Source organism: Protopterus annectens, chromosome 2.part0, assembly GCF_019279795.1.
Source record: "Protopterus annectens isolate FY-2018-M chromosome 2.part0, PAN1.0, whole genome shotgun sequence".
Lineage (NCBI taxonomy): Eukaryota > Metazoa > Chordata > Ceratodontiformes > Protopteridae > Protopterus > Protopterus annectens.
Window position 1 is genome coordinate 972,023,727 of NC_056728.1, and position 27,088 is coordinate 972,050,814.

Below are 27,088 nucleotides of genomic sequence, written 5' to 3' on the forward strand. Positions count from 1 at the left end.
GGTAACTTAAATGCAAAAACGACAAACAGTAACTTTCTTCAAGTGAAACAAGGAAATAAGTACAGTAAGCAATGCAGATATCACTAGGGATCCACAGAAGCGCTGAAAAGCCACGTTTTAGGTGGAATTAGCGTTTCAGGGAAATAAAAAGCAAACAAACAACAAGCATACAAACAAAGCTAGACTCAGCAGGCCTGGATCTAGTCTATGCTACAGCAAACAAGGTGTACCAATTTCACTAAGAAACAGTTCAAATATATAGGCACTATAAGCCTTTAACCAGAAATTCCCAGCTCAGAAGGGCAGAGTCCAGCCTCTCCTCCCACAAGAGTGCAGACCACGAATATTCTTAATGTAAAATAACTGGCCTGAAGCCCAAGTGCTTAAACCAGAACTAATACACTTTTAGAATAACAGACACTGAGCCCTCAATCAGCAGTTCCCAACTTAGAAGGATGTAAGTGATCTGTCCTGCCACCACAGTGCAGGCCACAAACCTTCCTAACGTAAAACAACTGGGCTGAAGTCCAAGTGCTTAATCCAAAAGACTTAGAATGATAGCTACACTTTAATCAAGTTACTACCAAGCAGTAATAAATACAATTGAATACTTTAAAGAATGCCTGGATTAGTGCTCAAGTTATACAAACAAAGCTAGATTCAGCAGGCCTGGATCTAGTCTATGCTACAGCAAACAATGTGTACCAATTTCAGTACGAAGCAGTTCAAATATGCAGGCACTATAAGCCTTTAACCAGAAATTCCCAGCTCAGAAGGCAAAGTCCAACCTCTCCTCCCACAAGAGTGCAGACCACGAACCCTTGTAATGTAAAATAACTGGCCTGAAGCCCAAGTGCTTAAACCAGAACTAACACACTTTTAGAATAACAGACACTGAGCCCTCAATCAGAAGTTCCCACAGTGCAGGCCACAAACCTTCCTAATGTAAAACAACTGGTTTGAAGCCCAAGTGCTTAATCCAAAAGACTTAGAATTATAGCTACACATTAATCAAGTTACTACCAAGCAGTAATACATACAACTGACTACTTTAAAGAATGCCTGGATTAGTGCTCAAGTTATACAAACAAAGCTAGATTCAGCAGACCTGGATCTAGTCTATGCTACAGCAAACAAGGTGTACCAATTTCAGTAAGAAGCAGTTCAAATATGCAGGCACTATAAGCCTTTAACCAGAAATTCCCAGCTCAGAAGGGCAGAGTCCAGCCTCTCCCCCCACAAGAGTGCAGACCACGAACCCTCTTAATGTAAAATAACTGGCCTGAAGCCCAAGTGCTTAAACCAGAATTAATACACTTTTAGAATAACAGACACTGAGCCTTCAATCAGCAGTTCCCAACTTAGAAGGATGTAAGCTACCTGTTCTACCACTACAGTGCAGACCACAAACCTTCTTAATGTAAAACAACTGGTCTGAAGCCCAAGTGCTTAAACTAAAAGGCTTAGAATGAGTTACACCAAGCAGTAATAAATACAATTGAGTACGTTTAAGATGACGCAAAAGCAAAATAAAGTAGGAAGAAACACAAATACAGTAAAAGCAGATAAAAAAAAAAAAAAAATTAAGTGGAAAGAGAAAGGAAAGAGAGAAAGGAGTAGCAGAAACTAAGCTGACGGACCTATCTTGCTAACAAATAGATATTATTATTATAACTACTACTTCTATTACTAATTCTACTATTATTATTTATTCAAACAAAGCCTCCTTCAACCCACAGAGCTTTCACACATATGGAAATGTAACAAAAAGATTGTGAACGACAAAACTGACCTACAGACGCAGCCAAAGTAAAACCTATTATTTTTTCCTTTTTGTGAAAGAAGCCTAGGATGCCAGAGCTTTCTGCATTTCTTCCATCATCATTCTAATTTTACAAATTTGCTTTCCTTAGCCATAAACAGCCAATTACTCTACACCCATGGCATCACTGCAAAAAATAAGTACAGTTTTGTACCTACCATAAATGTAGATGTTCGAGTGCTCATACAGCTGCAGTCATTACAGATGGGTTATCCTGCCATCAGGCGGGTCCTCGGTCGGCCGAATTCCAAAGTCTAGGTCCGGTGTCAGTTGTCGTCGCTTCTTCCCTGACGTCAGTGCGGCAGGGGTACAAAAGAGGCAGCCGACGCCATTTTCTTAAGTTTTTCTTGCCTCAGATGTCAGGTGCCCCCAGAAGGAAGGCAAAACATAAAGTTATGCAAACATGCAATATAGAATAATAAAAAAACAGTAGTTGCAAGCAAATACACCATAAGAGAATACCCCAAATAGGTTGTATGATAAGGTGTTTGTCATAAGGTCTGTCCTAAGAGGGGATGGAGGGGGGGTAACCTGGACTGCAGCTGTATGAGCACTCGAACATCTACATTTATGGTAGGTACAAAACTGTACTATGTTCATTGTGCATACAGCTGCAGTCATTACAGATGGGAAGAATCCCAAAGCTAAGTAAGGGTGGTAGGCACTAAGTGGAACTAGAAGGAGCGAGGATGCCCTGCAAGACTGCTGTGGCAAAACCCGCTCTAGATTTAGAGTATAGTGGAAGGTGATAGTGCTTGGAAAAAGTGTGCACTGAACTCCAAGTGGCTGCTTCCAAAATGTCCTTGGTAGGGACCCCCCTGAGGAAAGCTGCAGAGGTAGCTGTGGCCCTGGTGGAGTGGGATCTGATGCATGCAGGCACAGTTTTTCCATGAAATGAGTAACAAAAGCGTATGCAGTGAGCTATCCATTTTGAAATTGTCTGTTTGGAAATAGCCTTTCCTTGAGCACCTGTAGCATAGGACAGAAAGAGATGCTCGGATTTCCTGAATGGCTTTGTCCTGTCCAAATAATAACGAAGTTGTCTGTGAATGTCCAAGGAATGTAGTAGTCTTTCCCCTTTGTTTAGTGGATTTGGATAAAAGGTAGGTAAGTGGATAGTCTGATTCAAGACTACATTGGATACTACCTTTGGAATAAAGGTAGGGTTGGTTCGTATGGAAACTCTGTCCTGATGGAAAATGATGAATGGTTGCACAGGCATGAGGGCCTGTAGCTCCAAAACCCTGCATGCTGAGGTGATAGCCAGAAGAAAGGCTGTTTTCCATGACAAGTATTGTAGTTCTGTTGAAGAAGCTGGCTCAAAGGGAGGAAGGGTCAGCTTTTCCAATACGAAGTTGAGGTCCCAAGCAGGGACTGGTGGTTTCCTTGGGGTTTTTATATTTTTTGCCCCTCTGAGGAACTGCATTAAGAGAGGATGTGAGAATAAAGGAGAATCTGTGTTGTACTGTGCAGAAATGGCTGAAGCGTGGATCTTGATGGAGGAGAAGGAAAGTCCACTGTTTAACATCTCAGCTAGGTACTGTAAAATTTGAGGTATATTTATTACCCAAGGATTCTGGTCCTTTTCTTGATTCCAGGCACAAAATCGTTTCCATTTGGCGGAGTAGGCTTTTCTAGTAGAAGGCCTTCTGGCCTCCAAGATGACATCCTGCACCTCCTTGGAGAGGAGAGTCTGTTGGGAAATCAAGGAATTCTCCATGCAGCTAGCTTTAGGGTTTTGAGCTGGCTGTGAAGGGTTTTGTAGTTGTGCTGGGACAACTGAAGAGGGACTAGAGGTAGGATCCATGGTGGGGAATGTGTCAGGCTCTTCAGGAGTGGATACCAGTGTTGTCTTGGCCAGTCTGGAGCAATGAGAATCATTTGCGGCCTCTCTGCTCTGGCTTTTAATAGAACTTTGGGCAGCAGAGGAAGAGGCGGGAAGGCATAAACTGTCAATGTTGTCCAATTGAAAGAGAGTGCGTCCACTTTCCAAGCCTGTGGATGATAGGTCCTTGAACAAAATTTTTTCAACTGGTAATTTCTGTGGGTAGCAAACAGATCTATGTCTGGCTGTCCCCATGCCTGAGTTATCTTTGTGAAAATTGAGGATGCAACTTCCATTCATGTGGATCTGTCATATTTCTGCTTAGGTTGTCTGCCAGTGTGTTTTCCTTCCCTGGCTGGAATTGTGCCTGTAGTTGAATTTGCAATTCCAGTGCTGTGTTCCATAGGGTCATGGCTTGCCTGCACAGGGGGTATGAATGAGTTCCCCCCTGTTTGTTTATGTACCACATCACTGTGGTGTTGTCTGTCCTTATCAATAGCTGGCCTGGATGTAGTAGGTCTTTGAAGGTCATAATAGCATTTTGCACAGCTAGCATTTCCTTTTGGTTGATGTGTAGGTGCTTCTCTTTTTGGGACCATTTTCCCTGAATGCACTGATCTGTCATGTGTGCTCCCCAGGCGTAGTCTGAGGCGTCTGTTGTGATGATTTGAGTTGCTTGAGGTACACAGAAAGGGAGACCTGTGTTTCTTTGGCATGCTTGAGCCCACCACAAAAATTCCTTTTGAAGGCATGGAATGAGTGGTATAATTGTTTCCAAACTGTGGCTGTGTTGAGACCATAAGTTTTTTAGGTACCATTGAAGTTTCCTCATATGCAGCTTTGCACATGGGATTAGTAAGATGCAAGATGCCATGAATCCCAGAGCCTGCTGGACTTTCCTTACAGTTAGCCTGATGAAAGATGCCATTTTGATGAAGTATTGAGACAGTTGCCCTTGTTTGTCTGGCGTGAGGTAGGCCATCTGGGTGGTTGTATTCAAGCTGGCACCCAGGAAAATTATTTGTTGAGAGGGTATTAGTTTTGATTTCTTTTTGTTGACTGTGTATCCCAGGAAGTTCAACAGTTTTATTACAAATGCCAGGTGCTGCAATAGTATGTCCTTGCTGTCCGCTGGGATCAGGCAGTCGTTCAGATATGGGTAGATTTGTATTCCTTGTAGTCTGCAGAAGGCGATTACTGATGCCAGGCATTTCGTAAACACTCTGGGCGCAGTAGATAAGCCAAAGGGAAATGCAGAGAATTGGTAATGGGTTGAACCTGCAAGAAATCTGAGGTATCTTCTGCAATCTTGTCTAATAGGGACATGCAGGTATGCCTCCTTGAGGTCCAATGTTACCAGCCAAGACTCCTTGCCCAGCATGGGAAGAAGCTGCTGTAATGTGAGCATCTTGAATTTTGGCACCTGTAGATATATGTGTTTAGGATGGATAGGTCTAAGATAGGTCTCCAATCTTTGTCTTTCCTTGGTACCAGGAATAGTCTGGAATAAAACCCTTGACCTTGTTCTTTTGCAGGTACCTCTTGAATCGCTTTCATGTCCATGAGAGCAGAAATTTGTTTTTGTGCCTCTGCCCTTTGATTTTGTGGCAGGTTTGGCATGCCTCTCATTTTTGGAAGGGTGTGAAAGTGGAACCTGTAGCCTCTGTCTATAATGTCCAGAATCCATTTGTCTTTTGTAACAATATGCCAATTTTTTGAGAATAATGCCAGTTTTCTGCCCAAAGGTGCTGTCATTAAAGCTTTGCTTGGCAGGTATAGGGGGAAGTCATTGTGTCTGTTTTCTAAATGACTGTGATCTATCTTCTCCACCTCTTGGGGTTGGTTCTTGCCATTGTCTGGCTCTGAGAGATCCTTGAGGTTGCCCTCTACCTCTTGGGCGTCTGTATCTGCCCCTTTGAGGTCTGTCCATGGCTGGAAAGGACCAATTTTTTGAAGGCCAGTTTCTGCTGAAACGTGGAGGTTGTACCTGCAGGAAATCTTTCACCGTCTGCATTGATTTCGCTTTTTCCTCCATTTTCTTTAGTACCTCCTCAGCTTTAACACCAAACAATACATCTTTTTGAAGAAGTGCATCTAATAATTTAGCTTTGACATGATCTGGTAAGGTTTGCTCTTTGAGCCAAGCATGCCTACGTATAACAGACCCTGTAACAGCAGCTCTACAAGAGGCCTCTAAAGCATCAAAACCACACTGCAAGGTATGTTAACCCACTTGCTCTGCACCATGCAACAAATCCTGCAACTCTTAAATCTGCTTGTGTCATTTTGCTTTTCAACTGAGATAACAAAAACTGTTGATACTTTAACATATGGAACTGACAGTTTAATGCCCTCATGGTTAAAGTGGCCGAGGTATACACCTTTTCCCCCCACCTTTCTAAAGCTCTGGAATCTCTCTCTGAAGGTAATGGGTTTTTAGCAGTAGAGGCCTTAATTCCCTTGGGACCCTGTGAAATAGTTTCTGGGTCAGCAGTATGGCTTTTGTATAGGAACTGGTGAGAATCAGGAACCCGGTAATACCCGTCTGGTTTAACAGGAGCTGGAGGTAAAGAATCTGGGTTAAGGCTGGCTTCTGTGTACACATCATCCAATATATCTAAAACAGGAGGGATAGCCAGGGGCCTATGCTGGGGGAGCAAAAGAAATTCCCTGAGCAGGGTTTCCCCAAAAGAGTAGTCCTCAGGGGGGGAGACCGAGGGAATAGACTCCTCAGCATCAGAGTCTTCGAAAGGTGAATAGGTATAATCCTGGTCCTCAGAGTGTTCTGAGGTAATAGAAGCTTGATCTGAGGAAGGGTAGTCTTTCTCTAATCTGGGTCTTTTGTCAGAGGGGGGTTGAGAATCCCTGATAAGAGTAATCAAATCCTCAGCCATTTTAAGCATCTGCTTTTTAGGCATGGGGCCTTGAGAGGAGGTCTGAGGACCCTGTTCTTTGGGTTTCATGGCTGCTTTAGATTTAGAGAAAGCTTTAATAGAGAAGGAGGAAGGCCTGAAGACACCTTGAGAAATGGCAGGCCTGTCTAAATTCTGAGTTTCCCCGCCAACAGTGGCATCAGTATCTGCAGTAGGAATGGGGACCAAAGAGCCTGCAACCTCAGGTACTGTAGTCACCGCTAATGTAGTGTCATCAGTACTCAGGGGCTGCGTAGGCGCCTCGCTGAGAAACGGAGAACCGGTAGTCGGCCTAAGTGTGGTTTCAGTAGTCGATGCGGACCTCGGATGTCGGTCCTTATCTTTGCATCTTTTGCTCAATACTGGAGTCGGAGTATCCGACGACATGATATAATTAAACTTTTTGCCAAAATAATGAAGGGCGTACTCCGCCCGGCGCTTAATAGTGCGCTTGTTGAATCTACCACAAAAACGGCAGGCCAAGACATCGTGGTCTGGGCCTAAGCAAGGTATACAGAAAGAGTGGAAATCCTTATGCGGTATTTGCTTCCCACAAGAAATGCAATTATTAACTTTGTCTGACATCGGTCTGAGGCAAGAAAAGTTTCAACGGGTACTTAGCTTTCAAGAAGACTTCAGCTGAAATACTTTCGTAAATCTCAGGAGCTGGCCGACCGGCACTTGCGAACTGCTTCTGCTTCGGGCACTGCGCGGCAAGAAAGACTGAAGAAAATGGCGTCAGCTGCCTCTTTTGTACCCCTGCCGCACTGACGTCAGGGAAGAAGCGACGACAACCGACGCCGGACCTAGACTTTGGAATTCGGCCGACCGAGGACCCGCCTGACGGCAGGATAACCCATGTGTAATGACTGCAGCTGTATGCACGATAAACATCTCACTAGTACATAAGAACTTTGTACTTAACCCTAATGCAAATACAAAAATGCTGGTCAACTCCCTACTCTAGGTGACCACATCTGTACTTGTGGCCAAGCAGTCCTGACTACATGGAAACTTGTCCAAAAGGAAGACTTCAACCACCACAGCAATGAGCAACAAAAGTAGTGTAATAAAAACAAACTAAAGAAAAAATAAAACAAGAATTTTAATAACAAAAAGGTAAGCACTTTCGCAGAACACCGCTTCCTCAGACCTTAATAGAAGACAACAGACTACAGCCCTTATCAAGAGAGCTGCACCAGTCACAGAGGTCTAAAAACCAAACACTGAAAACACATACAGCAGACTCAGTTTAAATATGACAACATACATGGAATCTTGTTCAGGGACTATTAAACTTACTTGGCACTATGGTTGCTTGTCTTTTTTCTTTTTTAGCTATTTTTTGATTCCCTGCATCATTCTATGGTATTCTACCAATTGCCTCTGTACATCAGGAAGTCTACCAGCTTCTTTTAACTTTTCTGTCCTATCTAATTAAGCTGGGCCACGTTTAGGAGCCTATGGCCACGGGGGGGGGGGGGCTTTCTGTCATCTTCTGCCATTGGGCTTCATTTTCTGTGAAGTACCCATCTCTCCCTCCATGGGTCTGTGTGGTTGTGCGCTGTTCACTATCTTCGCTGTAACTCAACCATGTCCTAATCTGTTCCCCTCTTTGGGTTACATACCCCTTATCAGCATCTCTGGTCTCCACCAGGGATAATCAATGGGGACATTTACTAAGCCTCTCTCCTCAGCCGCCCCAGGTGGCCATTCCACTAAGACTAAGCAGCTGGCCTGCTCCCTACTGATTCTCTCTTACCTCCTGGGGAATAAAAACTCCAATAATATTTACTGGGCTGGGAGCAAATGGGCAGAATGGCAATCACGCAACCACAGGAAAGACTGTCTTTCATTCTGGGAAAATAAATGGGCCACCTGGTCATGGCCAGGGGTCCCATTATGCTAGGTCTCATGGAGAGAAAAAAAAGAAAATGTCTAACAATGGCAACAGAACTGAGCCCTGCTGAGAAGAAAGGTTTTCTGTGAATACGATCACTGAATTAACAGACAATGTGAAGAACTGTTTAAACAGACACTATGAGGAGTATCTGACTATACTTGATGCAAGTAGAGATACTTTGGCTACTCCACAGTGTGCAGTGATCAGAGTAGTGAACTACTGGTTGACTATAAATTGCAGCTGTGTAAAAACTCATAACAGTAGATGCCCATCTGATCACGGCTGTAGTATTAATATGTGCATCTAATCATCATAAAACCTGGGTGCCCTCCCGCAATCCTTTATATATGAATTTAGCCCAAAAGTTGGGACATAAAGGACATATGGATGCCAAATACCTCAGAACTTTCTTGTCATCAGTCAAGACAAGAACTGTCACTTCCTCAGTGAGTGAACTTGCTTTCGCAGAACAAAGCCTCCTTAATTCATCCAAGCCTACAGACTTTGAATTTGACACTTTGGGTGATACAGTTTCGATTTCATTTCAGCCCCACTTCTCTGAACAAGTGCTTAAGGTTCTACAGAAGTCTAGAAAATCAAACAGTGGAAAATGTTGTCTTCTCCAAATGGAAAATACTCTCTCTTTGTTGCTACACAGAGAATCAGGACCCTTTTCAGATAGGTATTTCCAATATTTTGGATTATGTTGGGTGAATTGCTCAACACTGGATTGGCTTTTTCTTCTACTACAGCTCATCTGAAAGCTATTTCTATTCTTGTCCCTTGCCATCTCATATTAAACCACCAAGAGATTATATCCTTCCTTTCAGTACTTGAACTACTTTCTGGAAAATCCTAACTTACTCCTTTTTGAGCCTGCTGCCTCTACTCACCTTAAGTTTTGTACTTGGAAAACTGTGCTGTTAGTGGCTTTGACTTCTGCTAAGCAGGTTGCAGATCTGTAAGCCTTAACAGCTATTCCATCCTTTCTCATATTTTATAAGGATAGGGTTACTCTTCATACTAATCCTTCTATTATGACAGAAGTAGCTAATGAGCTTCCTTGAATCAGACCATTAACTTACCTAACTTTTTTTCTTCCTTTCAGATTTCAGGGTAAATGATCCTTCATGTTTTGCATATGTTTAGGTAGTTCAGATTCTATTTAGACAAAATCAAGTCCATCTAAAAGTCTGCTCAACTGTTTGACTGGAAACGGAAGCACCCACATTTTTGTCCTAAAGTGAAAAACTATTTCCAGTTAGATTTCAGAGGGTATACCGTTTTGTTACTCCTTCCAAGGTAAGCAGTTTCTGTCCAGTTAATGCCCAGTCCCCTAGAGCTGCTGTATCTTCAAAGGCTTTCGTTAAATGTGTAGACTCCAAATTTATCCTTATAGCAGCTGCTCTGGCTTCAGTTCATACTTTCACAACACATTACAAGTCTAATTTGCTATTTCAGCTTTGTGAAGTATTTTGGACCATAATACTGTACAGATTTCCTCCTGCCTATGTTCTTACACAGCTTTAGGAATTCTCCTATAAGTCATAAACGCTGCAGCAATGAACACAGAATGACACAGTACAGTTGTGTAACTTACAACAGTAGATGTCTGACTAATCAACATTCATAGGTGGGTACTAGGCTATCTGCCCGAAGGCATTTATAAGACTAGCCAGAATGTGTTGGCTTTCGCCATCCCCTTAGATTAGTTCCCTGTGCCTCTGTCCAGCAGAGCCACTGAAGGGATCCCTGAGGTAAACTTTCTGCTTCCCATCCACTCGTCAAGGTTTCTTTTAAAGAGCGTTAGCGAGGAGCTCTGCCTAATGTAGACTGGGATCGTGTTCCAAATCATAGGTAAGTATTAGGCCATCTATCCTTTTGGGTCATCTGAAGCCTAGACAATTTCCCTTTTTGTGCTCAAATTAACCTACCCATTTTGGTTAAAGCTTGGCCTTACCCATCATATGGACAATAATGATATAATTTTCAATGCTGCAGTGTTACAGCTCTCCCTCCCCCCTTTCCTTCTCTTTATTTTTATTTTGGCCATGTTAGGGTCTTTTCATGCTTTCCACGTCATTGTTTGACTTGTAGTTATATATGTATGCAGATGGCTCTATGTCTGCTAAAATGGTTTGTTTGGGGCAAGGAAGTCCTAAGGTATTTTGCATCCATATGTCCTTTATGTACCATAACCGCCATCGAACTGAGATCACAAATTAGACCTACAGCATTAGAAAAGGGTGCCCAGGTTTGATATGCTAGCCGGGCATACAGCTCTCCTTGGCAGAATATCCCATAGGTTACTAATACAGCAAAAGTAATCATGAAAAGACATCTAAAGAATGGCTAGACTTACTACCACTGAAAAACTCTAGAACAAGCTGCAATGACACAAATGTCCGACAGCCTACAGACGGTGCCTAATCAGGATGTTTTGAGTATGCAGATGTGATGGAACTACTGAAAAGATTAAATATACAAGGAACCTTAACCAGTATATACTGTAGTTTACAACAGAAAGCATTAAAAGTCTGCAAATGAGAGATGTTATAGCTGATGAAGGTAAACAAGACTAGAACTTAACAGCACCCAAGTTAAAACACCCCTAGGTGCTGTTATGATTGAGTCTCGCACTAGCGACTTACAACACACAGTTCAAACAGCAGCAGAAAATAAAAACAAGCCACAAAAAAAAAAAAGCTTTTTAAAGCTGTAGAACTTGCACTCTGCCAGACTTAACAAAACATATGGCAGAACAAAGTATCTAACAGCTTTTAAAATCATTAGTTCAGCACAGGAGCAATTTGTTTCTGCCTGCTGCTGTCTACAAGTGCAAAGTGCTTCACTGCTTTGAAAGGCAGTAAAAACATTTTGCGCTACTACACTTTTTTCTGTAACAGATAGTAAATGGAGCAGATAAAGCTCCATGCACTACAAAGAATTATGACATGTTTACCAATCACAATCTTTTGTAGTGCTTACAAAATGGTCATTATGCTTCAATATCACAAAAAAGACAAACCAGTTAAATTCTTCTATAGTACAAGACCCAATCACAGCAACTGTTAAGCACCACTTCTTCAGTTGTTAAGATTAGGTATTGTGCTAGGAAGTTAAATTTGCCACAGCTGGGTAGCAAACGACAGTGGCAGAATTCAAAATAAGTTTCTTTCTGGCTGCTGCACCAGCAACCTGTCCCACACATTCCATAAGGCAACTACATTGTCTTTCTGACACCACTCGCTAAATGCTTAAAAACTTTGGAAGATGGCAAAACACATGGAGATTTTTGTAACTAGTAGTGCACTGAGCAGATAAAGCTCCATCTACTACAAAGGATTATGACTTTGGCATGGATCCTAAGATTCAGCTCTCGAGCTTTGCACTCTAAGTGAATTTCTTGGCATCCATCTCTACAACAATACAGGCCAGTTATGACAGGTGGAAAGATCATAATTCTCTAGGATTGCACCATCAATGATTTAAAGACGGTAAACTTATTGCCTAGAATGTTTGGAAAGTGAATATGGGAAACTTCTAGATTACAGTGGAGTTACAGGTCTTACAAATATATGCCCAGAGCTAGGGTGACATTCCTTTGCTATCAAAGAGGAGATGCTTTCCTTTTTTATTTTTTAATAGATATTACTGAAAGTACATTTGTGTAAATTCCTTCCATAACAGTTGATGTCCTTCCCTTCACTGTTACAGAATTCTCCATTTAAGGAATCTCCTGTCAAGGACAGCCCAATATCCAACAGTATACCACCCCACACCAAACATAAGGTATAAAGGTGACTTACAGACCCAAATACTCAAATGAAAAAAGCACCATGTGGAACAGAATACCCTCATGGAAAAAAAAGAATGTGCATCCAGAAGGAAAGCAATGGAAGAAGAAAGGAGAAGGCCTCTCTCGGCCAGCAGGCAACCAGAACACAGGGCAGAGGGGGAAGGACAGAGGGACCAAATACTGCAACAATGAAGAGAAAGACATTCCACGATTTTGTTAAGATTGTACAAAACTGTACTATGTGCTTCCATATGACTGTTCCATTATTCTTAACCTAAGGGGAAGTACAAGTGCTCAAGAAGAAGCCTGGGAGGAGGAAGGCAGAGAAGAACCTTCGACAAACCCGTGGAGGATATTCCTGGAAAAACACTGTTCGGGCCAATGAAACAACATCCTACTTGTAATGTTTAGTGAAAGTATAAACAGAGGATCAAGTAGCAGAATCAGGCATGGAAGTAGTAACTAGACCCTTGAAAAAGGCACCAGAGGAGGCAACCACTCTAATAGAGTGCACCTATACAGATGAGAAACGCATTTGTTATGAAAAGAATAAAAGGGAAAGGACATAGAAATCCAGGAGTAGATGGTTTGTTTAGAAACGGCCATGGGATGAAAAGAAATAAAAAGCTGCTCAGATTTGTGATAAACTAGTTTTATTTAAAGAAAAGCTTGGCAGACTGAACACTGCGTATGATCGTGGAACGCACCCAAGCAGAAGAAACACTTGTCATGATGATCTTTACGGGGAATCTGCCTCTCACATTGACATTTTTCCTTTCTAGATGACATGAACAAAACAATAAGAAAAGGAAGAGAAGAAACCCCAACTGGGAATTATCTAAAAAAAAAAATAAGTTATGTATTCACCATAATGTTCTATGTTTGTTATCCTAGATCTTGCTTTCCTTCTTGCTGGTTGGGTTCGGAGCCGATCCTCACCTCCAACTTGACTGTATACTATAACTCGAGAGATTTTACTGGCTTGAGGCTAGCACCTATCCCAATATGCCTAGCAGTAGTTACCCAGATCTCGTTTGTGATAACCCACTAGACTGTACAGATTTAAAAAATTAATAAATAAATTACTATACTTTACATATAAGACAACACCTGCATATAAAGTTGTAAATAATCAGCAAAGAGAAAGAAAGGGAAGACAAGGTCTAACCAACTGGTATGGTAAAAGGAAACTCAGCCAGTGTAGCCAATAAAAAGGAACTCCTCTCGATCCTCCAGGAAGGGGGGAGGAGGGTGGGACGCAAGAAGGAAGGCGAGATCCAGGACAACAAACATGGAACGTTATGGTGAGAACATAACTTCACACTGGAAAAAAATCTCTTCAGGACCGTGGAATCAAAGGATGTTCTGTTCTGGGAGACCACATCTACTTTGTAATGAGTGATAAAAGTATGAGGATTAGCCCATGTAGCTGCTGCACAGATCAAATCTAAATGCAGTTTGGCTTGAAAAGCAATAGAGGTAGCTAAGACCTTGGTTGAGTGTCCTTCAATTTTTCCTGGAAGTTTTTTGTTCCGCAAACCATAGACGTAGATGACTGTTGTCTGAAACCCACTTAAGGTCACTTTAGAGACTCAACAACCTTTCTTATTCTCTGCAAAGGATATAAACAATTGGTCAGATTTTCTGAAGTCCTTGGTCTTGTGTAAATAAATAACTCTCTATGAACGTCTAATTGATGGACCTTATACTCTGCCTTGTTGCCATGATTGGGAAAGAATACAGGAAGCTCTATGGATTGATTCAAATTGTGCTCTGAATACACCTTGGGTAAGAAAGAGGGGCTGGTTCTGAGAGAAACTCTGTCTTCGTGGAAAATCGAGTATGGGGGGACAAATAGATAAGGCCTGTAATTGTGAAACCCTCCTAGCTGAGGTAATGGCAGTTAAAAAAAGGATTTTCCATGACAAAAATTTCAGTGGACAAGAAGCAGCTGGATCAAAGGAGGGAAGAATCAGTGCCTCTAAAACTAAAATTTAAGTCCGGGGGGGGGGGTTCTCTTATTGGTGGTCTTAACAGGGTAGTACCTCTTAGGAATGCTTTACATAGCCTATGAGACATAATGTTAGAGCTCATTTCTCCCACATGGAAATTAGAAATGGTAGCCACCTGAACCCGGATAGTAGCTGCCACTGCTCCTCACTCAAAGGTTTCAGCAAGAAATTTTAGAATCTTTGAAATGGGTGCAGTAAAGGGATCAAACACGTTCTTGATTGCCAACAAAAGAACCTCTTCCATTTACTAGCATAAAGTTTCCTTGTAGTGGGTTTATGGAAGGAAATCAAAATGTGTTGAACTGCCCGGGAAGCCTGGCTAAGACCGGAAGTGGAGAAACCAAGCTGTCAGCCTGAGAGTATGGATGGAAGGCTAGAGCACACCCGACTGATGCATCAGGAGATCTGGAACTGGGTCCAGGATCCAAGGCTCCCCTTGCAGATGAGGCCAAAGGAATGGGAACCATATCTGACGAGGCCAGTAAGGGGCAATGAGGATTAACTTGCAACTCAACGACTATACTTTCTGAAGAACTTTGGGGATCAGGGTGTGTGTCCCTGCCTGACTGTCCCGGTTTTAGGAATAGGGCAAAGTAGCTGCTGCATTTATTGCTGCGGCGGTGGCAAAAAGTTTGTAGCATGGCTGGCCCCATTTGCAAAAAATCAAGTCTGCAACTTCCTTTTTTTCAGGGACCACTCGTGAGGCATCAGATTTGCCCTGCTGAGTTTGTCCGCTATCACGTTAGATTTCCCCAGGATGTGCATTGCAATCAGAAAGCGCTGGGAAGACATTGCCCATTGACATACTCGTACAGCCTCTCAACACAAGGGATAAGACCTGGTACCACCCTGTTTGTTGATGTACCACACTACCAACTTACTGTCTGTCTGAATTGCTATAGTCCCTGTAGGTAGAGAGTCTTGAAGTACTTGCAAAGTACAGTTGTGTACACTTACCATAAATGTAGATGTTTGAGTGTATTCACTGTTGCAGCCATCACATTTGGGTTATCTGCCGGCAGGTAGCCCTCAGCCGGCCTGAATACCAGAGTCTTGGATTCCTGCGTCAGATGCTGTTTCTTATTCCATGAAATCAGGTCGCCAGGAGTATAAAACATGCAGACAACGCCATTACATCAGTTTTTCTTTTCCCAGATGTCAGGTGCCCCCACTACAGGAAGCAGTTATATGTTATGGTACCCCTCCATCAAAAAGCAAATACACCAGAAAACTTAATTACACCAAACAAGAAGGAAAGATAGAGCCAAGAGAAGTCACGGGGCTGGAGGGAGGGTAAACAGGACTGCAACAGTGAATACACTCCAGCATCTACATTTATGGTAAGTGTACACAACTGTACTATGTTCTTCGTGTTTCACTGTTGCAGTCATCACATTTGGGTTGATTCCCAAAGCTAAGGAAGGGAAGAGAAAGTTAGAAAGCATTAGGGCCAGCTATTAAGCCCTGCAAGACTACAGTAGCAAAACCAGCTCTGGATTTATAAAAAATAGCCATGTGGTAATGCTTGGTGAAGGTATGCACAGAGCTCCAGGTATCAGCTTCTAGGATGTTCCTGGTAGGGACTCCTCTGAGAAAGGCTGCAGAGGTAGATCCAAGCCCTAGTAGAATATGGTCTTATCCCCTCTGGGGTAAATTTGCCATGGTGCTTAAAGCAGAAATGAATGCAATGGGCTATCCATTTAGAAATGGTTTGCTTTGAAATGGCCTTCCCCTCTGCCCCTCCAGCAAAGCCAACTAGCAGCAGTTCAGATTTTCTGAGAGGCTTAGTCCTGTCCAAATAAAATCAAAGTTGTCTGTGCACGTCCAGAGAGTGCAGTATTCATTCTCCTTTGTTTTGTGGATTAAGGAAAAAAGTAGGCAAATGAATGGACTGATTTTGGGCCACACTAGACACCACCCTGGGCATAAAGGAAGGATTGGTCCTGAGGGAAACCATGTCTGCATGGAAGATAATGAAGGGTTCCACTGCCATGGGGGTCTGTAATTCAGACACTCTTCTTGCTGACATGATAGCTAGAAGGAAGGCTGTTTTCCAAGAAAGGCTGCAGTTGCAGCTGGCTCAAAGGCTGGGAGAGTGAGCTTTTCCAATACAAAGTTAAGGTCCCAGGCTGGAGTAGGGGCTCTCCTGGGGGGGGGTCTTAAATTTTTGGCCCCTCTAAGGAATTGCTTCAGCAGGGGGTGAGAGAAGAGGGGAGGTTCAGTATTATAATGTGTTGAAATGGCAGAGGCATGAATTTTAATTGACAAGAAGGATAGGCCCTTGTGGAGCATTTCTGTTAAGAACTGAAGAATATGAGGCAAACTGGGCACTGTTGTGCCCATCCCCTGAGTCTGGTTCCAGGAACAGTATCTTTTCCACTTTTCAGCATAGGATTTTCTAGTACTAGGCCTCCTTGCCTCCAGAATGACATCTAGCACCTGCTTACTGAGGGATGCTATTGGAGAGCTCAAGGAATTAGCCAGGCTGCAAAGTTCAGGGTTTGAAGCTGAGGGTGCAGAATCTGGCCCACCTGCTGGGACAGCAGGGAAGGGGTCTGAGGCTGGTGCCATGGTTCCAGCACTGTCATACTGCGGAAGAGGGGGTACTAGTGCTGGCGTGGCCAATCTGGTGCAATCAGTATTGTCTTTGGCTTGTCCTGTTTGATCTTCTGCAGAACCTTCAAGAGGAGAGGCAGAGGGGGAAAGGCATAAACTGAGAGGCTTTCCCAGCTAAAGGACAGGGCATCCACTTTCCAAGCTTGACTGTGGGAAGTCCTTGTGCAGAATTTGTCCAATTGGTAGTTCTGAGGGGAGGCAAACAGATCTATCTTTGGTGTCCCCCACTTGTTCCTCAAGAGGTTGAACACATTTGGTTCCAGTTTCCATTTGTGTGGGTCCATGAGATTTCTGCTTAGGTCGTCTGCCAGTGAATTTATCTTGCCTGGCAGGAATTGAGCTTGTGGGTGCACTTGGTAGCTCACAGCTGTGTTCCACAGAGCCACAGCTAGTATGCAGAGAGGGTACGAGTGGGTTCCCCTCTGCCTGTTTATGTACCACATAACTGTGGTCTGTCTTTACCAACAGTTGTCCTGGAAGAATGCGGTCTTTGAAGGCTGTCAGGGAATTCTGTACAGCTAACATTTCTTTTTGGTTGATATTGAGGTGCATCTGTCTCGAGTTTCATTTGCCCTGAATGCACTGCCCTGCCAAGTGAGCCCCCCATGCATAGTCTGATGTGTCTGTTGTTAGGTGTTTGGGTGGCAAGGGGTAGAGTGAAAGGGAACCCCTTGTTGTGGTAGCAGGCCTCTGCCCACCAAAGGAACTCTGTCTTTATACAAGGAATGATAGGAATCATTGATTCCAGGTCCTGAGAATGTTGACACCATAGGCTTTTTGGATACCACTGTAGTTTCCTCATATACAGTCTTGTATATGGAATTAATAGAATGCAAGAGGCCATGAACCCCAGGGCTTGCAGAATTTTCCTTGTAGATAGCTGGGGCTTTGTGGCCAATAGTTTGAAACAGGTTGTCAAATAAACTTGTTTCTCTGGAGTGAGGAAAGCCATTTGGGAAGTTGTGTTCAAGCTTGCTCCCAGGAATACAATCTGTTGGCAGGGTATTAGGTGCGATTTCTTTTCATTTATGGCGTACCCCAATGAGGTTAGAAGTTTCTTTATGAATGCCAGATGTTTTAATAGTAAGTCCTGGCTTTCTGCCTGAATCAGACAAATCGTCCAAGTATGGGTATATCTGAATATTTCTCCACCTGCAAAAATGCAATGGCTGGAGCTAGACACTTTGTGAATACCCTGGGCATAGTAGATAAGTCAAAGGGAAGTGCAGAGAACTGATAGTGCGTGGAGCCTGCCCTGAAGTGTAGGTATTTCCTGCAAGATTCCCTTATTGGAATGTGCAGGTAAGCTTCTTTAAGTCTAAGGTTGCCAACCAGGCATCTTTGCCTAGCACAGGAAGCAGCTGTTGAAGTGTTAGCATTTTGAATTTTGGGATTACCAGAAAGGTGTTTAGAATAGAGAGGTCCAGGATAGGACACCAGGAGCTGTCTTTTCTGGGTACCAGGAAAAGTCTTGAATAAAAACTTGGTCCCCTTTGTTCTGCTGGGACAGGTTGAATAGCCTTGACACTTAGAGAGAGAACCAGCTGTTGGGCTTCCACCCACTGATTTCGGGGTAGGTCTGGCCAACATTTTGGGGCTGGTAGGGTGTGGAAGTGGAATCTGTATCCCAGGGGATACTATGTTTAAAACCCATTTGTCCAGGGTAATGAGTTCCCAGTTTTTTGCATGCAGGGTGAGCTTTCCTCCTAAGGGAGCAGGCAGTTGAGCAGGGCTTGGAAGAGTTAATTTTTATTTTATTTTTTATTTTACATTTGCTGACCGGGCTAGTCCAACTGGATATATGTCCGTTTTCAGTAGAGGCCCGGGGAGAAAAGCTCCATCAGTTGTACACTTTTACAAAAAGGCATAAATGGTTACATAAGAAACATAGCAAGTGAAACAATTAATATAAACAGATAAAAAATAAATTGGCATAAAAGGTCACATGACTAGCAAGTTAACCAGATTATATAAAAAGATAAAATTTTTTTTTTTTTTTTTTTTTTTTTTAACGAGGATAATGTTAGAGAGAAGAGTTAGCATTAGTTTGGATTAGTGCAGGAGCAAAGCCAGTGTTTATTGAGATAAATTTTTAGTTGATATTTGAAAAGTTGGAAAGAGGTTAAAGAAGTGATATCAGAGGGTAGTTTATTCCATGTTTTTCCAACAGAGTTGGAGAATAAACTGACACCTGCATTATTGTTAGGTTTGGTAATATTAATCAGAAGTTTATTTGAGGAATGTAGTTGTTGCAGGTTGTTGTATGGAGAAATAAGGCTAGAAAGTATTGGTGTGTTGGTTGGCTGATATAGAATCTTATAAGCAATTAAGATCTGTTGAAGTACAAGTTGGTTAGGAAGTTCAATCCAGCCTAGTTCTTTTTTATTTATTATTTTATTTATTTTATTTTACATTTGTTGACCGAGCTAGTCCAGCTGGATAATTTCCATTTTCAGTGGAGGCCCGGGGAGAAAAGCTCCACAATTAAAACAAGGTTAAACATTTAAGCAACAATGCATACATTTTAGTGTAGTAGAAAGTACAGTGAAAAAAAAAACAAGTAAAAAACAAACAGCCTAAGCTATATATTCATTTTTTTTTTTTTTTTTTTTTTTTTTTAGAACAGTACAGTAATTTAGTCATTTGAAATAGCAGGGAAAGATAGTGATTTTTACGTAGGGAGTTATGGCTGAAGAGCGAAGAAGTCATTTAGTCTGGATTGGTACTGGAGCAGAGCCAGAAGTTGTTAAGATGTAATAGAAGTTGTTTTTTGAAAAGGTGAAAGGAGTCTAGTGAGGTAATGTGTGGGGGGAGGTTATTCCATATTTTCCCTATGGAGTTTGAAAATAGACAGTTACCTGCTGAATTTGTAATTCTAGTTGTGGTGACTTGTAGCTTTTCGGCAAATCGCAACTGTTTCAAGTTTTTGTAGGGAGTAAGGAGGTTACTGAGAGCTGGTGTTTTTGTTGGTTGATAAAGAATGTTATGTGTAATTAAGAGTTGTTGATAGATAAGCTTGTTAGGTAGTTCTAACCATTGTAATTGTTTTAAGTTATTACAGTGGTGAGTTCTGTACTGGGATGCTGTGGCAAAACGGGTTATATTATGATAGGATGTAGTTAGTTTTTTCAGGTTACCTTTAGAGAGATTGGTGTAAATACAGGAAGCATACAGTAGGGTGGAGATAAGATGTGATTGAGCTAAGGTGGTCCGTGCTTCTGGTGTAAGGAAGGGTTTTATTCTGTACAGTGAACCTATCTTTTTATTTACTGCTTTTATAGTGTTATTGATATGACAATCATAGTTAAGATTATTATCAATAGTAACACCAAGCAGTTTGGTAGTAGAGTCTGGGGAGATAAGAGAATTGTCAGCTGCAGTAATAGTAAAATTTAGTTGAGAAGATTTGTGGGTAGGTGAGAATAGTAATAGTTTTGTTTTCTTGGAGTTGAGAAGGAGACATCTTTTTGAGAACCATTGTTCAACGGTTGAAAAGGTAGATTGTGTGAGTGACTGGAGTTCAGATTGGGTGGAAGCTGTACAGATGATGGTAGAATCATCTGCATATTGTATGCAGGTAGTGTTATGGATAGATGATTGAAGATCATTAATAAAGATAGAGAATAAGAGTGGACCTAATATTGATCCTTGAGGTACTCCTAAGGAGATAGGTAGTAGAGCAGATAGAGAATTTTTCCAGAGTACTGCTTGTTGTCGGTTTTCAAGGTAGGATGAGAACCAGGTTAAGGAGGAAAAATCCAAGGCAAGTGAGTTTAGTATGTGTAGAAGAAGTTTATGGTTGACCATGTTGAAGGCTTTTGACAGGTCTAGGAAAAGAGAAGCAGTTAGTTTGTTATTATTACGGTTACAGTTTATGGTGTTAGTAAAGGAAAGTAGTGCAGTGGTAGTACTATGTGAGGGTCTAAATCCATGTTGAGTGTTTGCTTTTAGGTTCAAGCAGTGATGAGTTCTAAAAGGAGATCCAACAGCGAATCGAGCTATGTTATGATAGGATGTTTCTAGTTTCTTCATGTTGTTTTTGGAAAGATTAGTGTAAATGGGGGAAGCATAGAGAAGAGTGGAGATTAGGTGAGATCTAGCAATGGTGGACCTTGCTGTGGGTGTTAGGAAAGGTTTGATTCTGTAAAGAGATCCTATTTTTTTATTAACTAATTTTATGGTGTTATTGATGTGAGAGTCGAAGTTCAGGTTATTATCAATAGTTATTCCTAATAGTTTTGTGGTCAAGTCAGGAGAGATGAGTGTTCCGTCAGTGGACGTAAGAGTAAAGTAAGGTGGAGTAGATTTACAAATAGGTGAAAAAAGTAATAGTTTTGTTTTCTTGGGGTTAAGGAGTAGACAGCGGTAAGAGAACCATTGTTCTACAGCACTAAAAGCTTTTTGAGTAAGTGACTGGAGTTCTGTTTGAGAGTTAGCAGTACAGATTATAGTCGAGTCGTCTGCATGTTGTATACAGGTAGTATATGGGATAGCAGATTGAAGGTCATTAATAAAGATAGAAAATAGCAAAGGGCCTAGGATAGAGCCTTGAGGTACGCCTAAGGAGATAGGTAGAAGATTAGAAAGTGAGTTTTTCCAAAGTACTGCCTGCTGACGATTTTCTAGGTAAGATGCAAACCAGGACAAGGCAAGATGATCAAGAGCCAGAGATTGTAGGATATGTAGTAAAAGTTTATGAGTCACCATATCAAAAGCTTTGGATAGGTCGATGAAGACAGAGGAAGATAGATAGTTATTGTTACGGTTAATGTTAATGGAGTTAGTTAAGTCACTGTGCTATTTTTCCACAGGGGGGTGGCTTACTACTCCCTGCTTTGGAAGTGGGAGCCCCCCACTGCTTAGGCCTGTGCGTAGCCTGAGAATGTAACCTAGGAGGTCTGCTGTTCCTGGGCTTGGACTGAGAAGGACTAGAAGAGACTGGAAAGGACCAATTCTTTGAAGGCCAATGCCTACTACGTCTGGGAGGCTCTACTTGTAGGAAATCTTTAACAGTTCGCATAGATTTAGCTTTTTCCTTCATCTTTTTGAGGATGTCTGCTTTGTTGCCAAACAGGCAGTCCTGGTTTAAGGGAGCATCCAGTAATTTAGCTTTAACATAATCTGGCAAGTTTTTCTCCTTAAGCCAAGCATGCCTTTTAAGTACAGACCCAGTGACAGCAGCCATGCAAGATGCTTCTAAAGAGTAAAAACCACATTGCAAAGTATGTTTACCAACTTGTTCTGCAGAATGCATTAAATGCTGTAATTCTTTGTGTTCAGCACAGTCAGGAATCAACATAATTTTCTGTTTAAGTAGTCCTATAATAATACTGCTGGTACTTTAACATATGAAACTGGCAATTTAAAGCCCTAACGGCCAAAGTAGCAGAAGTGTATACCTTCTTACTCCAGCTGTCCAAGGCTCTAGAATCTTTATCAGAGGGTGCAGGATTTTTGGAAGCAGTAGCCTTAATGCCTTTTGGTGCTTGGGAAATGGTCTCTGGATCCGCAGTAGCATTCTTGAAGAGGAACCTAGGAGAGCCAGGTACTCTAATACCGGTCAGGTTTTCTGGGAGCTGGAGGGAAAGTGTCTGGGAAAAGGCTAGACTCCAAGAAAGCATCATCTACAATGTCCAGAGCAGGAGGGATAGCTAAAGGCCTGTGTTGAGGAAGGAGTAAGAATTCCCTAAGCCTCTTTTTGGCTTCAGAGTAATCCTGGCTTTTCCAGAAGAAATGCTCCCTAAGAGTGTGCAAGGTTTCACCAAAATAAAAATCTTCTGGAGGGGAAGCAGAGGGAATGGAATCCTCTGCAGCAGAATCCTCACAGGTAGATAAAGGCAAATCCTGGTCATCAGAAGGAACAGAAATATCAGATTCCTGATCAGAAGAATCAGAAGGAAAATCAGTTCTAGGTCTCTTAGAGGGGGAAGGCTGGCTTCCCCTAATTAAGGTAATAAGGTCTTCAGCCATTCTAAGCATTTGTTTTTTAGGCATATGAGCCTGAGCATGCATTTTGGATGTCGGGTTTCTAGGCGTGGTGAGAGTTTTAGGCCTGGATGAAGAAGATGGCATTGGTTTAAAATGCAAGTCTGTAGGCCTGAATACACCTGCACAGTGGCTCTGGACCCATCCAAGGTAGAGACATCCGCAGGTTCCATAGTCGAAGAAGCATCTCGCGGCATACCGGACTCCAAATGGGTCTAAGTAGAGGCCTGCAAATCTGAGGTTGTGCGCATCAGGGGCTGTGAAAGTGCCTCACTGAGTACCAGCGGACTGATGACTAGCTTAACGGAAGCATTGTCGGCAGTTTTGGACAAATGCGGTCTCTGTCTTGATCTTTACTTTTTTTGGAAGATCGGTAGTCGGATGGCTTAAGGAAAACATTTCAGAGTACTGATACAGAGTACCAAAATAATTTGCCCCAAATATAGCCCAACGACGAATAGTTCAGGGGTTGAACAAGGCACAAAACCGATAACGAGGGACGTCGTGGTGTGGGCCTAAGCAAGGAATGCAGTAGGAATGAAAATCTTTGAGGTATTTGCTTTCCACAGGTAAGACAATTGTTAACTCTTACTGACATCGGCTGGAGCAAGAAAAAAGATCCCCAACGGAGTACTTATATTTTTTGAAGACTTCGGTTCTGAAACTTGAAGATGAAAATTTCAGGAGTTGGCTGACCGGCACTTGCGAACTGCTTCTGCTTCGGGCACCACACGGCAAGGAAGACTGATGTAATGGTGTTGGCTGCATGTTTTATACCCCTGACTACCGGACATCATGGAAGAAGAGACAGCATCTGACGCAGGAATCCAAGACTCTGGTATTCAGACCGGCTGAGGGCTACCTGCAGGCAGATAATCCAAATGTGATGACTGCAACAGTAAAACATGAACATCACCAGAAGCACCGCTCTCATCTCTAGGATACTGAGGTGCAAGTGGTACTCATTTTCCTGCCAAGTTCCTTGAACAGTCTGTCCCAGATAATGCCCCCCAATCTGGGAAGGGTCCACGGTCACTGTGGCTACAGGTTGGGGGGGGTTAGAAATGGTCTGCTCATTGACTCACTCATTGAGGGGAGTGAAGCCACCATACTAAATTCTTCTTGCATGACTCAGTGATCAAAACCTGATGTGACATTGGTAAATCCTGGAAAGACCATTGAGCAAAAAGGAGCCACTGCACAATTCTCAAGTGGAAGCACGCCATAGGGACCAGAGTAATTGCTGCAGCCATCAAAGCCAAGACCTTGAGGACAAATCTTGCCTGGATTCTCTTGTTTGCCATGAGGATTGAAACTTGACGACAAATGGTTAACACCCTTTCCTGAGGCAGTTTTGCTATCATGGCCCTTGTGTCTAAATCTGCCCCTATAAATGTAATATACTGACAAGGCAACAAGGCAGACTTTTCTTAGTTTACGGTGATGCCTAGTTGTGTACAAGCGTGAATTGTGGAGTCCCGTGCCTTTATCAGTTGATGCTTGGTGGTACTAGTGAGGAGCCAATCATCTAGATATGGAAACATCCGGAATCCGAGACGCCTCTGGTGAGCCGTAACTACTGCCATGCATTTGGTGAACATCCTGGGGGCTGTGGTGAGACCAAAGGGCAGCGGTCTGAACTGGTAATGACTGGCTCCCAGTCGGAAGCATAGATACCTCCTGGATTGCCGGATTTGATTTGGCCTGCGGGGACTTCCTGGATGGCTCTTTTTTCTAGCAACATTTGAACTTCTAGGTTTGCTTGATCTTGAAGACTGGGTAGAACATCTGGGAATGACTGTTGTTTTCTATTAAGGGGTGGTTGGGAGGAGGGAATTTTGTAACCCCTGGATATTACTGATAGTACCCATGTATCTTCCGTGATTGTCTGCCAGGCTTTTGGGTACAAGGATAATCTGCCCCAGACTGCCTCCAGAGGCGGACAGGCGGGCCTCCTTTCAGGAGCGCTGGAAGGGCCTGCCAGAGAAGGTATCTTTGTCATTCTGATTCTGCGGACCCCCCCCCCCCCGCTGCGTGATTGGCATCTCCTTTTATTATTTCCTCCTCTGCCCCTGGGAGAAATATCTCAATGTGTGTCAGGCGAAACTCCCTAGGATTTCCAGAACTACATCTTCCTGCTCTTCCGACCTTTAGGGTAAGGTCTAGAGGGAGCAGAAAAATGTACTCCCATGGCAGTGAGAGTTTTGCCATCCCGTTCACACCTGGTAAGAGTCTCTTTTACCTGAGGCCCGAACAGCAATGAGCTGTCAAAGAGGGTGTTGGTAAAAGAGGACTTGAAGGGCTCCGCAAATTGACAAAGGCACATCCAGGAGTGTCTATGCAAGGCAACTCCTGTGCCTGCTGCCCTACTCGCTCCATCTGCTGCATAAGAGATCAGCTGCATGGAGGAGTTAACTACAGAAGTCAAGGTCGCAAGCTGTGAAGCCACCTTGCTCGCAGCAGCTCCTTCAGCTGTAGGATCCTGTGGGGTATCTCCCAACTCCTTTAGGAGATCCCTCTGAAGACGTGTAAAGTGGAACAAATAATTCAACGACCAGAGAGTAAAGGCCGCTGAAGAAAACATATGCTTTCCATACTTGCCCATCGTACAGGACTCTGTTTGGCAGATGGACAGAAGTCGTCTCCACTAGTTCGTTCTTGGTGGCTGCTGCCACCACCATAGCATCAACTGGCATGCCCTTAGATAGAAAAAGCTTATCGTCTAGAGCAGTTATGAATTTATTGGGCCTCCTTGGAACTGGTTCCGCAGTCTCTGGAGAGCTCCAAGCCTTCTGACTCACTAAGGCCAGCAGTGGGTCAAAAGACAGAGATACCCAAGAGGCGGAGGGTCGGGAACCAAATGCATCCAGTTACACAGACTCATCCTAAGAAGGGGCAAGGGATTTCCAGTCACTCCTCTGCCTAAAGATTTTCTGGGATGTCTGAAAAAGAGATATCCTCACAGTGGGACCGTGGGGACCCTTCTGAGACCTCCAAGACCGTATCTGATGTCAGGGACTCAGGGGAGTCCAAATGCTTCCTCTTACACTTCCTCTTCCCAGGGACCTCCTCTAAGGGATGCTATGGGAAGGTTTTGGAAGAGGTGGAGTCACCCAATGGAGCATGGGCTCCCTACGCTGGGGGGAAAGGAGGCTCGGAGGCAGACATTGACAGCACACTCCTCATCACCTTGAAGGCACAGCGGTCCCGGTCCGAAAGAGTCTCCAGCTCCAAAGAGCCTGGAGATCTCCTCCAAACCAAGGAAGATGGCTCCAAGGCCAATGAAGGAGCCGAGCTCACCTGAGGCAAAGCTCTGAGAGGGAGAGTAGGGTCAGACAAAGGTCCAATGCCGCTCCCCCCCTCGGAGCTGATGAGAGCATTGGCCCCCAGATCCCTCGATAGACTGAGTTAACGAAGAGATCAGAGCGGAAATCGGAACCAAGAGACCAGTGGTAATCGGAACCAACTGTTCCACCACAACTTCCATGCACTCCAGCTCTGAACTCGAGAGTCGGAGGAAGTATTGATAATGATACGGGTTGGGCTGTCTGTGCCACTTCCTTATGGGCTGGGCTCAATAATAATTTAGTTAATGTCCTGAGAAGCCTCTTCACCACCCTGTCCACATTATCATCCGAAAGACTCCTGGATGACGGAGAGGAATGGGTGGAAGACTGATGACTGCCTGCCACAGATTGCAAGAGCAGAGACTATGGAACAGACCGCACCGGTTCCAGAGAGGGAGACTTGGTTCTCTTGTGAGTCCTGACTGGCTCCGAGACTACTGATGGAGCCACCACAGAAAGAGCTTTGTCAGAACCAACACTCAGATCCGACAAACCTGAAGTTTTGTCCTTTTGCTTTGGATGACTCCGAAATTGGAGCCAACGAGGACGATGGCTTAGTGGACTTGTCCTGTTTTTTTGCTGGCAGAGTACCCTTAGTTGAAGCACTGAAGGGGTCTTTTAATAAGCCTCGCAAAATCAGTTTATTTTTTCTATCCTGCAGGACCCGAGAACTGAAGGCATGGCATATAGAGCAGGAGTCCTGCAGGTGAACAGCCCCTAAGCAATAAACACAGCTCACATGCCCATCTGTAAGGGACATCTTTTGGCAGCACGAATCACACTTCTTAGAACCCAAAGGTTTTGACTCTTTAGTGGAATCCTTAGACATGGTATGAGACCAATGCTATCAATTAACAAGAATGACAC

The 27,088-nt window shown here is 43.2% G+C and overlaps 1 protein-coding gene across 1 annotated transcript in view; it reads right to left on the reverse strand.

Annotated features, from left to right (window-relative positions):
* Positions 1 to 27,088, reverse strand: part of LOC122792799 (extracellular matrix organizing protein FRAS1-like) — a 4,352,848-nt gene that overhangs the window by 3,583,893 nt on the left and 741,867 nt on the right. The window lies entirely within an intron of this gene.